Genomic DNA, 16,396 nt, shown 5'->3' on the forward strand with positions numbered 1-16,396 from the left:
GTGATGTAGTGGCTGAGGTGCTTACTCTGGGCCTATGACATGGACGGGGTGGGGGAGTTGAGGGAAAGAGGTTAAGTTTGGACAGGAATTTTTTTTTGGGAGCAGTGGGACGGGTAGGTGTAGTGGGTATGGGAGTGGAGGAAGAGGTTGTGGTTGTAGGAGGTGTAAGTGGGGTGGCTTTGGGTGCAGGTGCCTGGGCTGTAGGCTGTCGTGAGGTGGATGGCTGTTGGGTGGGTGGCTGCCTGCGTTTGTGTATCTTGGGAGGGGGCGGCACAGACACACTGGGAGAGGACACAGGGGACGTGTAAATGGCAGTGGGGGTGGTGAGTGCATGTGTTCGGGGTGTTCTGGTGTGTGTGCTGCTGAGGGACGTAGTGGCTGAAGATGCTGTGCATGCAGGTGTGAGTGGAGACAACACTGGCAGGGAGGAGGGAGACGTGGAGGAGGGGGACACAGTGGAGGCTTTGGATGTTGGTATGTCTGTATGTGGATGTTGCTTGTATGACTGCCTGTGGGATGTGTGGTGCTTATGTCTGCGTGAGCTGCCCTTGGGTGTTGAGGTGTGTGCAGGCTGGTCTGATGGTGTGCTTGGGATAGGCAGAGGTACAGGGGATTGGGTCTGGGTGGAGGAAGTTGGAGGGGGGAGGCTAGACACAGGGACAATGGCTGCCATCAGTGCTGAGGCCAGAGATTGCAGGGTTCGATGAAGGGCAGCCTGACCAGAATGAATGCCCTCCAGGTATGCATTAGTTTGGTGCACTTCCCTTTCTACACCCTGGATGGCATTCAAAATGGTAGACTGCCCAACAGTGAGGGACCTGAGGAGGTCAATGGCCTCCTCACTGAGGGCAGCAGGGGTGACTGGGGCAGGGCCTGAGGTGCCTGGGGCGAAGGAGATGCCCACCTTCCTGGGTGAGCGGGCAAAGGGCAAACGCTGAGGGGCTGCTGGAAGGGCGGTGCTGGTGCGGGGGGTGGCGGCTGTACCTGTTGTTGCCGGGGGGCAGAGATGTTGCCGCCACCACAAGGGAGCTCCCATCAGAGGACGAGTCCGATCCACTAATGTCCGCTCGTGTCCCCGCCGTGGAGCTCCCCTCCCCCTCCGTCCCACTGGCGATTTCAGAGTCGGTAGTGTGGCCCTCCATGGCCATGTGGGATGCAGCTCCCTCGTGCTCCGGTGCCACTGCTCCTCCGCCTGATGATGCTAATGCACACATGAACAGGAACACCACAAAAAGGGGGGGGGAAACAGAAGAAAGACATGTTGAGTGCATGCATTCCCGCTACCGTTGGCGGACAGCACAGACACAGAAGCCCCCTGCACTACGCTGCACACTTGGGGTCCACTTTGCTATCCCTGGGACATGGCCTACAAGGCTATGGACGACATCTGCACACATAGGTGACACAGGGCCATGAATAACTGTACTTGGCACTCTACAGAGGTGGGGAGCGGGGGCACAGGGCCGTGCCTTACGGAGGGGCCTCGCCTACGGGACTCGCCCTGGCCTAGGGATACCCACAGCCCTCCTCACTCCACCCAGACACCTCCACAGCGCACAAAGTTAGCAGAATGTGAGAGTACTCACCCCCTTGTGTCTGCTGTGATGCCCTCATGCGCCCATCCAACTCGGGGTAGGCCACCGCCAGGATCCGGAACATCAGGGGGGTCAAGGTCCGACGGGCACCCCTCCCACGTTTGGAGGCCATCCCCAGCTGAGCCTCCGCCGTCTTCCTGCTCCAGCAGCGAATGTCCTCCCATCTCTTCCGGTAGTGGGTGCCCCGTCTGTGATGGACCCCCAGGGTCCGGACGTCCTTTGCGATGGCACGCCAAATGTCTGTCTTCTGGTGGGCGCTGACCTATATGAAATGTACAGGGGGAGGAGAAAAGTAATTAGCTTCTGCACCATCAATGTGAGTGGCCCCACATCCCTACCCTTGCCATGTGGCACATGCACTCACCGTCGTTTCAAGCATGCCTCAATCTCTCCCCCCCATCTTTCATCCACCCCACTCAACACAGGCATAGCCCATACAGCATGCTCCCAGTGTATTTACCTGTTTGTCTGGAGGACCATAGAGTAGCGCGTACTGGGGGAGGACCCCATCCACAAGCTTCTCCAACTCCTCCGATGTGAAGGCAGGGGCCCTTTCCCCAGTCGCATGAGCCATTGTCCCTTCCAGACCGAGGTCACAGCAGCACTTGCAGTGTAGGTCCTCTCCTGTCGAAGATCAGGTATAGTGAATGAACTTAGAGAAAATGGCGGTCACGTCTGCGGCGGTGCGTACCGCGACCGCCGGCGCACATCGTCATTGGCTCCTGAAACCCATAGGGTCCAATGTTAACCAATGCAGCATTGCGCAGCGGTCTTCGACCGCCTACCGCCACGGTGTACAACGCCAGCGCAGTTACCTCACATCCCATTGTCACACTTTACAGGTCAGGCAGCCGCCATTTCAGGGGCCTACATGCCTTAATTTTTGTACTGCGTCACACATACCTAGGCCTTGCATCCACACTCATACAAGCCATTAGATGGGTTAAGATCCGTGTTTTTTTAAAGCTGGGGTTACGTACCTCTGGGATGTTTGACTCTGTGTTCGCTGTTGTCCTTCATAGGCACCGTCCGCTGGGACATGTGAGGAGATGGCGGCATCCTCCCGTGTACAGACCGCTGGTGGACCTGTCGACAATGGAGGAGGGACATCTCATCCTGACATACAGGCTTGACCGTGCCACTATTCTGGAACTGTGTGCCCAGCTGGAGCCAGACCTGATGTCACCCATCCGCCATCCCACAGGAATTCCCCCTCAAGTGCAGGTGCTGTCAGTACTCCATTTCCTAGCAAGTGGGTCATTTCAAACAACAGTGGTCATAGCATCAGGGATGTCCCAGCCTATGTTTTCCAACGTGTTGTCAAGAGTGTTGTCTGCCCTGCTGAAACACATGCGGAACTACATCGTTTTCCCTGAGGTGGAGGATTTGGCTACAGTGAAAGGTGACTTCTATGCCCTTGGACATATCCCCAACATCATAGGTGCCATTGATGGGACCCATGTGGCTTTGGTCCCCCCCCCAGGAGTGAACAGGTGTACAGAAACCGGAAGAATTATCATTCCATGAATGTCCAGATGGTATGTTTGGCAGACCAGTACATCTGCCATGTGAATGCCATGTTCCCTGGCTCAGTGCATGACGCCTACATCCTGCGGAATAGCAGCATCCCTTATGTGATGGGTCAGCTCCAGAGGCACCGTGTGTGGCTAATTGCTGACTCTGGTTACCCCAACCTGTCATGGCTACTGACCCCAGTGAGGAATCCCAGGACTAGGGCAGAGGAACGCTACAGTGAGGCCCATGGGCGAACTAGGAGGGTGATCGAGCGGACCTTCGGCCTCCTGAAGGCCAGGTTCAGGTGCCTCCATATGACAGGTGGATCCCTATTCTACTCACCAAAGAAGGTGTGCCAGATCATCGTGGCCTTCTGTATGCTTGACAACCTGGCTTTGCGTCGCCAGGTGCCTTTTCTGCAGGAGGATGGTTCAGATGGTGGTGTCGTAGCAGCTGTGGAGCCTGTGGAGAGGGAAGAGGAGGAAGACGAAGAAGACGACATAGACAACAGGAACACAGTGATACTGCAATATTTCCAATGAACAGAGGTAAGAATACAAACTGGCCTACTACATGTACTTAAACACTACTACCTCTGTACTGTCAGTCCTTTTCACCCAGTGTATGCTAACTGAGTTGTCACTTTCCCTTCCGATTTCAGAGATCTGGGTGCCACAGTGTGACATCTCCTTTGTTCCCCCATGGACTACAGCTGTGTGACATTGGTATGTTGGCATCACAATGTAAATAAGCATTTTGGCACTGGAATAACAGATAAATATATTCACATTCACAGACAGACTCCTGATTGTTTTGTGCAAAAACTGTGTTTATTAAGGTGCTAAATATTGGAGGGTGGTTGTAAATAGGTGAGGGGTGATGGTGGAGGAATGTCCATGGCAGAGTCCAGTCTATTAGTCTCACAGGTGAATTGTCCAAATGGGTCTGGAAAGTGGAGCTGGGGCAGTTTAAGGATGGACAGGGTGACAAAGTGGGACAGTGGGATGACTATCAGGGTGGTATCCTTTCTTGGCGGGGGTCTTGGCATCTTACTCTGTCCTCTTCCTGGATCTCTGGGACCGCTTGCGGGGTGGTTCTCCTTCTGCAGGGGGTAGGGTGCTGGTGGCCTGTTGGTCCAGTGGCGGTGCCTCCTGTCCACTAGCGCCGGCGGAGGTGGTGGGCAGTTCTTGGTCCATGCTAGTGTCAGGGGCCCTTTGTGGTGCCACAGTGTCCCTCAAAGAGGTCACTACCAAATTCAGCACCCCTACAATGGTGCCCAGGGCGGAGCTGATGGTTCTGAGTTCCTCGCTGAAGCCCAAATACTGTTCCTCCTGCATGCGCTGGGCCTCCTGAAACTTGGCCAGTACCGTAGCCATTGTCTCCTGGGAGTGGTGGTATGCTCCCATGATGGAGGAGAGGGCCTCGTGGAGAGTGGGTTCCCTGGGCCTGTCCCCACCCTGTCGAACAGCAGCCCTCCCAGTTCCCCTGTTTCCCTGGGCCTCTGTCCCCTGGACCGTGTGCCCACTGCCACTGCCCCCAGGTCCCTGTTGTTGGGGTGGTGGGTTAACCTGGGTGCCCTGTAGTGGTGAACACACTGCTGCTTGACGTGTCCTGGAGACAGAGGTGTGGGCCCGCTGGGTGGGTGCTGTGCTGGTGTTTCCAGAGGGGGTAGGTCTGCAGTGGCCTGTGGCTGTGTGAGGGGAACCGACTGTCCCGAGGTCCCCGATGGGCTGGCCTGGTCATCTAGATCCAGGTGGACAGAGCTGCTGTCATCACTGTGGGCCTCTTCTGGGGGGGGGGTGGACATTTGTGGACCCTCCTGTGCGGTGACGTTGCGTAGGGGTCCTGCAGGGGTATAAAAGCATGATTATTGCATCTGTGTGAGCCATGGTGTGCAATGGGTGGGTGCCCGTGTCCCCCAGTGCTTGCATTCCTGTGTGGGGGCTTTTGTGTCGGTTTATTTGGGGGGGTATGGGTATGTGCAGTGGGCATGCTTTGGTGATGGGTGTCCATGCTTTGTGGTCTCATGCAGGGCTTGGTGTTGGGATGGGTGGGTTGTGATGGTGGGACATTTGCAAGCAGTAGGAGTGATAGGGGTGAGGCTAACAGTGGGGGTATGTGTTGGCATGCAGGTGGGGTAGTGGGGATGAAGTAGTGAAGATGTGACTTACCAGAGTCCATTCCTCCAGATACTCCGCCGAGGCCCTCAGGATGCAGGATCGCTAAGACCTGCTCCTCCCATGTCGTAAATTCTGGGGGAGGAGGTGGGAGTCCGCCGCCAGTCTTCTGCACTGCAATTCGGTGTCTGGATACCATGGAACGCACCTTCCCCCGTAGGTCGTTCCACCTCTTCCTGATGTCATCCCAATTTCTTGGGTGCTGTCCCACTGCGTTGACCCTGTCGACTATTCTGCTCCATAGCTCCATCTTCCTTGCACTGGACGTCTGCTGCACCTGTGCTCCGAATAGCTGTGGCTCTACCCGGATGATTTCCTCCACCATGATCCTGAGTTCCTCCTCCGAAAACCTGGGGTGTCTTTGCGGTGCCATGGGGTGGTGTAGGTGATGTGTGGGGTGGAATGTGTGGTGATAAGTGTGGTGATGTGTATTGGTGTGTTGTGTGAAGTGCGTGGTATTTGTGTGGGTGATGGTAATATGTGCGTCTGGGTGCTCGATTCTTCTATATAGTCTCTCCCTCCGTGCGTCGTCACAATTTTTTTGTGGTGGGGGTTTGTGGGTGATGTGGGTGTGTGTTTTATATTGTATTGGGTGTGTGGGAGTGGTGTTTGTATGTGTATTAGGTGTGCCTATTTGGATTTGTCCAATGTGGCTGTGTTTTGTAGGAGTGTGTGTATTTTGAGCACAGCGGTGTGTACCGCCAATGGGATACCGCAGTTGAAAGACCGCCACGTGGATTCGTGTGTCGTGATAGTATGGGCGTATTTCTGTTGGCGTGGCGGTGTCGGTTTTGTTTTCGCCAGTTTATCGCTGGCCTTTGGTGTGGCGGACTTCTGTGGGTGTCTGTATTTTGGCGGTTTCCGAGTTGTGGGTCATAATGACCGTGGCGGTTTACCGAGGCCGCGGCGGTGTGTTGGCGGTCTTCTGCACGGCGGTAGAAAATGAGCATTTTCTTGCTTATACCATTTCTGTGACTCAGCCTGTTTGTGGATTCCCTGTTTGGGTCAGTTTGACAGTTGGGCTAGTTGCACCTCACACCAGACAGTGACACAAAGGGAGCTGGAGTGTAGTCTACATTTCCTGATGAGCCATCTGTGCTAGGAGGGAGGGGAGGAGTGGTCACTCACACCTGAAAGGGCTGTGCCTGTCCTCGCACAATGCAGTCTCCAACCCCCTGGTGAGTGTCTAGGGCCTGGCCTGTGCAAGGAAAGATTTCACAATCAAGAGAGACTTTGCTTTGAAGTAGGTCTACTTCAAAGGAGAAAATGGGTATAAGAAGGGCACCCAAAACCACAGACTTTAGAACACGTCTGGAAACCAAGAGGAACCTCTGCCTGGAGAAGAGTTGAAGAGCTGAGGAAGAAGAGCTTCCCTGCCTGTGACTGTGCTTTGTGGAGCTATGCTGCAGTTGCTGCTTCAGCCAGAGTAAGAGGGCAAAGACTGGACTTTGTGTGCCTTCCATGTTGTGAAGATCTCCTAGGGCTTGATTTAGAGCTTGCCTCCTGTTGTTTGAAGTCTCAAGGACAGCAAAGGCTTCTCTCTGCCAGTACCTGCAGTATCTGGAGAGACTCCTGCTCTGCCAAGTGGTGCCCATCCAGTTCCTTGCACCCTGAAAGGAGAAGCTGGCAGCCTAAGAGGAAGAAATCCACACACAGAACGCCATGCGGTGAAAAGATCAACATGACTCTGATCTGCGGCTGAAAAATCGACGCACCGCTGGCTTTGCAGCTGAAAATCGACACTCGCCTGCAACACGACCTAACGATCAACGCCCGGGGCTGGAGAAACGACACCCAGCATCGCTGACAGAGGCTGGTGAGATCGCAACCCGCACTGCGTGGTTTTCAGATCATCGTGTGGCAGGATTTCTAACGCGAGTAACGCTGGGTATGTAAAAACAACGCAAGGGCTGCCCAGACCCAAGAGTGCTGAACGGATCGACGCATCGCTCTCCTGCAAAGAGAAGAAACAACGTGCCCTGACTCAACGAAAGGAGAAACAACGCAAGGTCTCGCTTGTGAGTGAAATCGAAGCTTCGCAAGCCCTTTTTGACACACACTCGCCCTGGCGGGGTCATTTTTGACGTACCCAAGGCGCATTTTTACACTAACAGTGTTAGTGTGTGTTTAAAAATACATGAAGACTCATTGCATTTTTTGTGATAACTTGACTTGTGTATTGTGAATTTTTGTTGTTTTGGTCTTGTTTTGTTTAGATAAATATTCTCTATTTTTCTAAACCTGTGTTATGTCATTTTGTAGTGTTTTCCTTAAGTTACTGTGTGTGTTGGCACAAATATTTACACCTAGCACTATGAGGTTAAGTCTACTGCTCGTACCAAGCTACCAAGGGGGTGAGCGGGAGTTAGCTGAGGGTGATTCTCTTTTACCCTGACTAGAGTGAGGGTCCTTGCTTGGACAGGGGGTAACCTGACTGCCAACCAAAGACCCCATTTCTAACACTACTGCTTCTGTATAATTATTCCCTGACCCAGAACACAGATGAAGTGTATTAAAAAATATACCTGCCTTTTAAATTTGTAAAGGCAGCCATAACCCAATTGCATACTGTCTTGTCATCTGCATGTACTACAGTATACCGCAAAACTACCAATGTATACAATGGCACAGCATATGACTAAGCGGCAATTGTATTATTGTATTATGTTACCCTTGCGTAATGGATGGTCTCACATGGGTAACACAATAGTTAAGTCACATTTCCAAGCAAAACAAGGTCACTGTGCTTGGCCCTGCATTGCTTGATAAATGTAGAGAAATGCAAGGCAGCTGTAATCACAGTCTTGCATTAATCTGTGCACTATACTGTACATTCCTTACAAACTTAATGTACATCTGTATGCCAGTACACTTTGCGATACTCTACTGTCCGTCACTCCATTCTATGCCTCTGCACTCTGTGCTATTCCACTCTACAATATTTCCCTCTATGCCATTCCACTGTTTGCCGCTGCAATCCACTCTGTGACACTCCACTCCACGCCACTCCACTCTATGTTATTCCACTGTACACAACTACAGCGCATGCCTCTCCATTGTATGGTATTCTACAGTACCCCGCTCCCCTGTATGCTACTACTCTGTATGCCACTCCACTGTATGGCACTCCACTTTACACCACTCCACTCTATGCCACTCTACTTTACACTAATACAGTCTACACCAATCCACTCTACATTATTTCACTGTATGTAACTTCACTCTATGCTAGTCCACTCTATTCAGTTTCGCTCTACCCCACTTTATAAAAAATAGTGTACATAGTACCACAGAAATATCAATAAATTGTATGCTACTGCAGTGTACACCACTCTACCCTGTGCTATTTCACTCTATACCACTTTACTGTATGCCACTCCAGTCTATGCTATTTCACTGTATGCCAGTCCACTCTATGTTATTCAACTGTTTCCTACTCCACTCTACAATACTCACTCTACAACACTCCACTGTATGCTATTCCATTCTACCCCACACCAGTCTAGGCAATTCCTCTATATGCCATTGAACTGCAACCTCACCATATGCTACTCCATTCTACACCATTCTACTCTATGACATTCTACTGGATGCTGTGCCACTATACGCTACTCAATTGTAAGCCGCTACTCTCCACGCCACATCACTTTACTCTATTCCTCTGTATGTCACTCCACTGTGGGTACTCCAGTCTACACCATTCCACTCTCCATCACTCCACTTTATGCAATCCCACTGCAGACCACTCTACTAAACGCCGCCCCATTGTATGCTACTTCACAGTATGCCACTCCATATTATGCAACTCCACTGTATGCAACTGCACGCTATGCAACTCCACTATATGCTATTTCACTCTACCCCACTCCACTGTATGCAAATCCAGTCTATGCCACTCCAATGTACGCCACTCTACACTAATTCTCTCTAACCACTACACCATACAAAACTCCACTGTACACTAATATACTGTATGCCACTCTTTTCTACCCCTCTCCGCTCAACCCTATCCTACTGTATGTCACTCCACTGTACACTAACCTGCTCTACAACACTCCATTGTACACTTCTCACCTCTACGCCAATGTGCTTTATGCTATTCTACTGTATGTAACTCCACGTCATTCGACTCTATGCTATTGTTAAACTAAACTAAACTCTATGTGAAATTGTTATACTCAACTAAACATTTTACTCTACCCCACTGTGCTGTATGCCATTTCAGTGTATGCCACTACAATCTATACCAGTCAATTTTATGCTACTCCAATCTATGCTACTCCACTGTATGCCACTCCTATCTATGCCACTCCACTGTATGCTATTCTACAGTATGGCACTTTATACTGTGTTCCACCTCAGTCTAGGAAAATCTACTTTATGACACCCCACTGTACGCCACTCCAGTCTATGCTATTCCTCTCTACACTACTCTAGTGTGCATCATTCGACTCTACTCTGTGCCACTATTTGCCACTCCACTCTAAGCCGCTCCATGGACAGCTATTCAACTAAATGCAACTCCACTATATGGTACTCCACTCAATGCCACTCTAGTGTATGACATTCCAATGTATGCTATTCCAATGAGTGTCACTCCACCCTACACTATTCAACTGTACACCACTCCACTCTAAGCCGCTCAACTGTATACCACTACACTATATGTTTGTGAGAGAGAGTCTCTTAATTCCCCTCACTTGCCTGATGTGAACCCCAAGAATACCTCTTCCGTCCTGTTTCACCAGAAGAAAACTTGTGGGGAGAGAAGAAAAGATGGGGTTCAGTTGGGTGGGACTTCCATTTGGCCAGAGAAGAATTGGAGCAAGTAAAGGACGAAACCAGGCCCCTTCGGGACTACGATAACAATTTAAAAACCCATTTACGTCAGATAGGGAGCACAGTAAAGACCAATCTGGCGAATGTCCAACAATCCCAAAAATCCCAATATGAGAAATAGGCGAAGGCCCGTACCTTTGAAGTAGGAGCTTGGTTCCTGTTAATGATGTCTTCCTCAGAACACAAACTTTTGTGACAATGGCATGGAGCATACAAAGTATTAGAACAAGTGACTCCTGTTACTTATCATATAGAGATGGACCCATAGAAAAAAGGCCTCCCATATCTATCACATAAGCCGTCTTAAGAAATGGGAAGGGCCTGTACCTGTCCTGGTTGTATCTCCCCTAGAAGACCCCCCTATACCTTCAATGCATTGATCCAGATCTTCCTGTGAGCCTAAAGTAAGAACTTCACATCCATCTACAGCCTCTTCATGGGGTGTTTTCCCTTGTTCCTGGCAGAACCTCCTTCCTAGACCATCCTATTAATACAACACAGGGTAAGATTGTGCCAGTACCAAAACTCAGTGGTTATATTCATTTTTGTATTGATTTCAGAGAAGTCAACAAAATTTCCCAATTTCAATGCTTATCCCCTCCAAAGAGTGGATGAAGTGATAGAAAAATCGGGGGAGACAAAGTAAATACGCACATAAGACCTTTGTAAGGGCAACTGGCAAATCCCATTACAACAACAAGATAAGGAGAAACCAGCTTTTTCCACACCTGGAGGGTAGTGTCATTTTACAGAATTACCTTTTGGGCTCCATGGAGCTCTTGCAACATTCCAGCGAGCAATTAATACCATCCTTAAACTCCACGAAAAGTACGCTGCCGCTTATATTGTCATCTATAGCTCTTCATGGGAACTACATTTAGAACACCTACAGTCAGTAATTCATGCTTTAGGTTCCTGCAGTCTAAAAATTAACTCAACCAAAAGCCATAAAACTGCTAGGAGAGTGAAATATTGGGGTTTATTTTAGGGGAAGTACACATTTGACCCCAAGCAGAATAGGTAGCAGCCATATCAAGTATCTCCATGCCTAAAATCAAAAGCGATTTATGTGCTTTGATTTATTCCCATGTTTTCTCAGCTGGCTTCCCCTTTAACTGATCTCTTACAGGAATCCAGAGAAGTTGAACAAGAACTCCTTCTCTGGTAGTACTCAAGGCCTTTCATGCTCTAAAGCAGTCCCTCACCTCTAAACCAGTACTTGCCAGTCCTGACTATACCCAACCCTTTATTTTTCAGACTGATGCATCAGGGGCGGGACATGGGGCCATTATATCACAAATCAGTGACACAGGAGTAGAATGAACAGTTGTATACATAAGTAGAAAGTTATTCCCAAGACAAGAAAACTATGCTGTAATCCAAAAAGAAGCTCTGGCGATTAAATGGGCCATAGAAACTCTAAGATTCTATCTAGCAGAGCAGGAATTTTCACTGTATACATATCATTCTCTACTCAAGTGGATGGCCCACAATAAGGGGAACAATGACTGTATCTTATGGTGGTTTCTTGCATTACAACCCTTTCATTTTCAGACATTCCATCACAAAGGAGTAGAGCACACAAAAGCTGATTTCCTTTCAAGATATCCCCAAGATGGATTTCTTACTTGTAAGAAAGTATGGGAGGAGAGATATGAGAAGGAGTCCCTTAAACTCCCTTATCTACCTGATGAGAACACTGAGAATACTTCTGCAGTCCTGTGGCGTCAGAAGAAAATCTGTGGGGAGAGAAGGAAAGATGGGGTTAAGTCAGGCGGGACGTCTAAAAGGACACAAACAGTAAACGACCACTATGTTTGGAAAGAGACGGCGGGTCTTCAAGAGCCAAAATCCAACCAGGATTCATGCCGGGAGAGGTGAAAAATGTTGACACTGAGGGAATCTTGAGAAAGAGTAAGAGAGAGAGCGCAACATCTGTGGGAGGAGATGACTTCTTACTGCTAACGCTGAACCAGGAAGAAGAAAGAAAACCACCCAGAGAAAACAATGCCACTGACCACGATGAGACGCAGGAGACCTGCACAGAAGAGTGGTGAATGCCACCAGAGGACACTGGACAGTCCACTGCAACTCAGAAGAGTTGCAGCATAGAGGGTGAGTGATTCAGCAAACAGGTAAGGGTGCTACCATGTGGGTAGATTAGAGGCAGGGACAGTTCTAGGTAGGAAGCCTATAGAATAACTCTACCTTTGGCCTTAACACACCCCCCCCCCGGATTACAAATGGTCAACGCTTTGCAGGAAGACTGTGACAGATATTATTTTCTTTGGCATATATTCTGTTACTGGTTGGGTGGGCCTGTGTGTTGCACTTGCTTGGGGACCATGGGAAACGGGCACTTCGGACTAGTTTTTTGCAAGGCTGGTCATGTAAGGTAAATGTAAGGTAACTTCACGTGATTTGTACATGAATCGGTGGAGAGACAAAACATAGATCACCAATCACAATCCCTGATTAAAGGGAAGCTATATTTGAACACCAGGGTCCTAGAAATCAAGGGAAATAGAGCTTGAATTGTTAAAAGTTTGCATTGGGTTTACTTAAACTCAGTGTGGACAAGCATGTTCCTCCCTAGCTGAAAGCACGAACACTGTTGAGGTGACAACAAAACAAAACAAAAAAATAGAGTAAATGTGAACCTCATACTTACCACTCTGTCTTTTCTCTAGGAATCTGACTGTGCCATCCCTGTGGGAAACTTAGAAAGAAGAGGGAGAAAAATGAGCATCAGACCCAGCGGACAAAGGAAAGGACAGACCTCCAAAAACACCTTTCTTCACCCCCCCCCCCAAGCCTCAGAGACATTTTCCATCTTTGTTCTGGGACCCCAATAAAGCAAAAATCGGAAGCCTCCACAGCTTCCACATTCTTATATCTGCCCAGCCCTCCTACAATGCTATTTTACTGTAGACTATTCCACTCTGTGCCACTAAACTCTACACCACTCCACTGCATGCCACACTTTGTGCAATGACAATGTACGCCATAATACTCTATGATAAAACACTTAGGCCCTCATTACAACATTGGCGGTAAAAGCCGCTTACCGCTGTGCAGAAAACCGCCAACACATCGCCGCGGAAATCCGCCACAGCTATTATGACCCACAGCTCGGAATCCTCCAAAAATCAGACACCCACACAAGTCCACCACACCAAAGGTCAGTGATAAACACCACTCCCACACACCCAATACAATATAAAACACACACCCACATCACCCACAAACCCTTACGACCACAAATCACGAACGAAGGCCAGAAAGAGACACCACCATCAACAACACTAGCATCCACAGGCACACAACACCATCACCCACAGAACTTCCACGCACCGCACACTACACACCACTACATATCAGCACACTTATCACCCCACACACCACCCCACACATCACTTACACCACCCCACGGCACGGCAAAGACACCCCAGGTTCTCGGAGGAGGAGCTCAGGGTCATAGTGGAGGAAATCCTCCGGGTAGAGCCTCAGCTATTCGGATCACAGGTGCAGCACACCTCCATTGCAAGGAAGATGGAGCTATGGCGAAGAATAGTGGACAGGGTCAACGTAGTGGGACAGCACCCAAGAAATCGGGATGACATCAGGAAGAGGTGGAACGACCTACGGGGGAAGGTGCGTTCCATGGTCTCAAGACACCACCTTGCGGTTCAGAGGACTGGCGGCGAGCCCCCACCTCCTCCCCCACAACTAACAACATGGGAGGAGCAAGCCTTGGCTATTCTGCATCCTGAGGGCCTCGCAGGAGTAGGTGGAGGAATGGACTCTGGTAAGTCAAATCTTAACTATTACATCCCCCACCCTAACTGCATGCCAGCAAATACCCCCACAACTCTAACTCCTCACAAATGTCCCAACATCACAAACCACACATCCTAACACCAAGCCCTGCATGCAACAACAAAGCATGGACACCCATCACCAAAGCATGGCCACTGCACATACCCATACACCCCCCTAAACCATCATCACACAAGGTCCCACACAGGAATGCAAGCACTGGGGTACACGGTCACCCACCCATTGCACACCATGACACACACAGATGTAATAACCATCCTTTTATACCCCTGCAGGACCCCTACCCAACGTCACCGGACAGGAGGGTCCACACATGTCCACACCGCCAACAGAAGAGGCCCAACAGTGATGACAGCACCTCTGTCCAACTGGATCTAGATGACCAGCCCGGCCCGCTGGGGGCCTCTGGACAGCCGGTTCCCCTGACACAGTCACAGGCCACTACAGAGCTTCCCCCCTCTGGAAACACCAGCACAGCACCCACCCAGCGGGCCCATACCTCCGTCCCCAGGACACGTCAATCAGCTGAGTGTCCACCACTACAGGGAACCCAGGCTAACCCACCACCCTAACAACAACAGGGACCTGGGGGCAGTGGTAGTGGGCACACGGTCCAGGGGACAGAGGCCCAGGAACACAGGGGAACTGGGAGGGCTGCTGTGCGACAGGGGGCAGACAGGCCCAGGGAACCCACTCTCCACGAGGCCCTCTCCTCCATCATGGGAGCCTACCACCACTCCCAGGAGACGATGGCAACGGTACTGGACAAGTTTCAGGAGACCCAGCGCCTGCAGGAGGAACAGTATATGGGCTTCAGGGAGGAACTCAGAACCATCAACTCCACCCTGGGCACCATCGTAGGGATGCTGAAGAAACTCGTGAACACCAGGAGGGACACTGTGGCACTACAAGGGGCTCTGCCACTAGCCTGGACGATGAACTGCCCACCACCTCCGCTGGCGCTAGTGGACAGGATGCCCCGCCACAGGACCACCACACCAGCACCCCACCCCCTGCAGAGGGAGAACCACCTCGCAAACGGTCCCTGAGATCCAGGAACAAGACAGAGAACGATGCCAAGACCCCCGCCAAGAAATAAGACCACCCTGATTGTCATCCTACTGTCCCACTTTGTCACCCTGTCCATCCTTAAACTGCCCCAGCTCCACTTCCTATGCCCATTTGGGCAATGCACCTGTGAGACTAATAGGCTGGACTCTGCTGTCCCATGAAGCACGTTTCTCAAATAAGGAGGGGCGACTTTTAGGATTAGTACGTTCGAATGACACCGAACGAATGTAAGTGACTAGAGGTAGGATGACTGACAATTGCAGGTCATAGGAGTCTTTACAGTTCAGTGATAGGAGAAGAACTATTCATAGGTCATGAAGAAGCGTCACAGGATCCGGCTGGACCATGACAGACGCGAAACATGTTGACCCTTTTCCAGGGAGGTCTAGGTAGTTCCTCACCCCCCTTGTTCTAACAAGTTTTGACTGAGAGTGATTGATCATCATATCTGCCTCACTCTCCTTATCGATTTTTAATCTTGGCCTGTACCCACTAGCGACTGATTAAAGGAGAATCCTAGGTGGGGTCTTGAGCCAATTTTAACTCTTAGTGTGCCTCTCCTTTTCTTATTCCTCTTCCAAACTCACTCTTGGGGTCTTGGCGTCATCAGGAATAGATCTCCGGCAAAGAGCCTCCCTACGGGGGGTGCCCGTCAGACATAGTGGCGCTGGTCTGACGAGCAACTCCGATGATGAAGCATGACACCTATTTGGGTGTGTGAGGACTCTTGCTCCTGAAATCAGGACTCTCTCCTGTTCTTTCTCTTGTCACTTTCTCCTCTCTTTTTTTTGAACAGTGTATTCTATTGTTGTAGCATAGTTCAGAGGGAGGGTATACACTGGACCATTATTCCTCCCTATCCCTTGATTGTTGATTGACTGTAATCCACTACCTCTGTCCTTAGCAGGATGAAGCACTCTGGGCACCATGCCCCCTCCAGAACCAGTGGAGACTGTTATCCACTTGCGAGACTGTGGCTTTGCACTCCCCAGGATGTAACAGTGGGCAACCCACCCACTGTAGAGACTTGAGAGACTGTGGCTTTGCACTCCCCAGGATTGAACAGTGGGCAAGCCACCCACTGTAGAGACTTGAGAGACTGTGGCTTTGCACTCCCCAGGATGGAACACTGGGCAACCCACCCACTGTAGAGACTTGAGAGACTGTGGCTTTGCACTCCCCAGGATTGAACAGGGGGCAACTCACCCACTGTAGAGACTTGAGAGACTGTGGCTTTGCACTCCCCAGGATGGAACAGTGGGCAACCCACCCACTGTAGAGACTTGAGAGACTGTGGCTTTGCACTCCCCAGGATGGAACAATGGGCAACCCACCCACTGTAGAGACTTGAGAGACTGT

This window comes from Pleurodeles waltl, chromosome 1_1, assembly GCF_031143425.1.
Source record: "Pleurodeles waltl isolate 20211129_DDA chromosome 1_1, aPleWal1.hap1.20221129, whole genome shotgun sequence".
In the NCBI taxonomy this organism is placed as follows: domain Eukaryota; kingdom Metazoa; phylum Chordata; class Amphibia; order Caudata; family Salamandridae; genus Pleurodeles; species Pleurodeles waltl.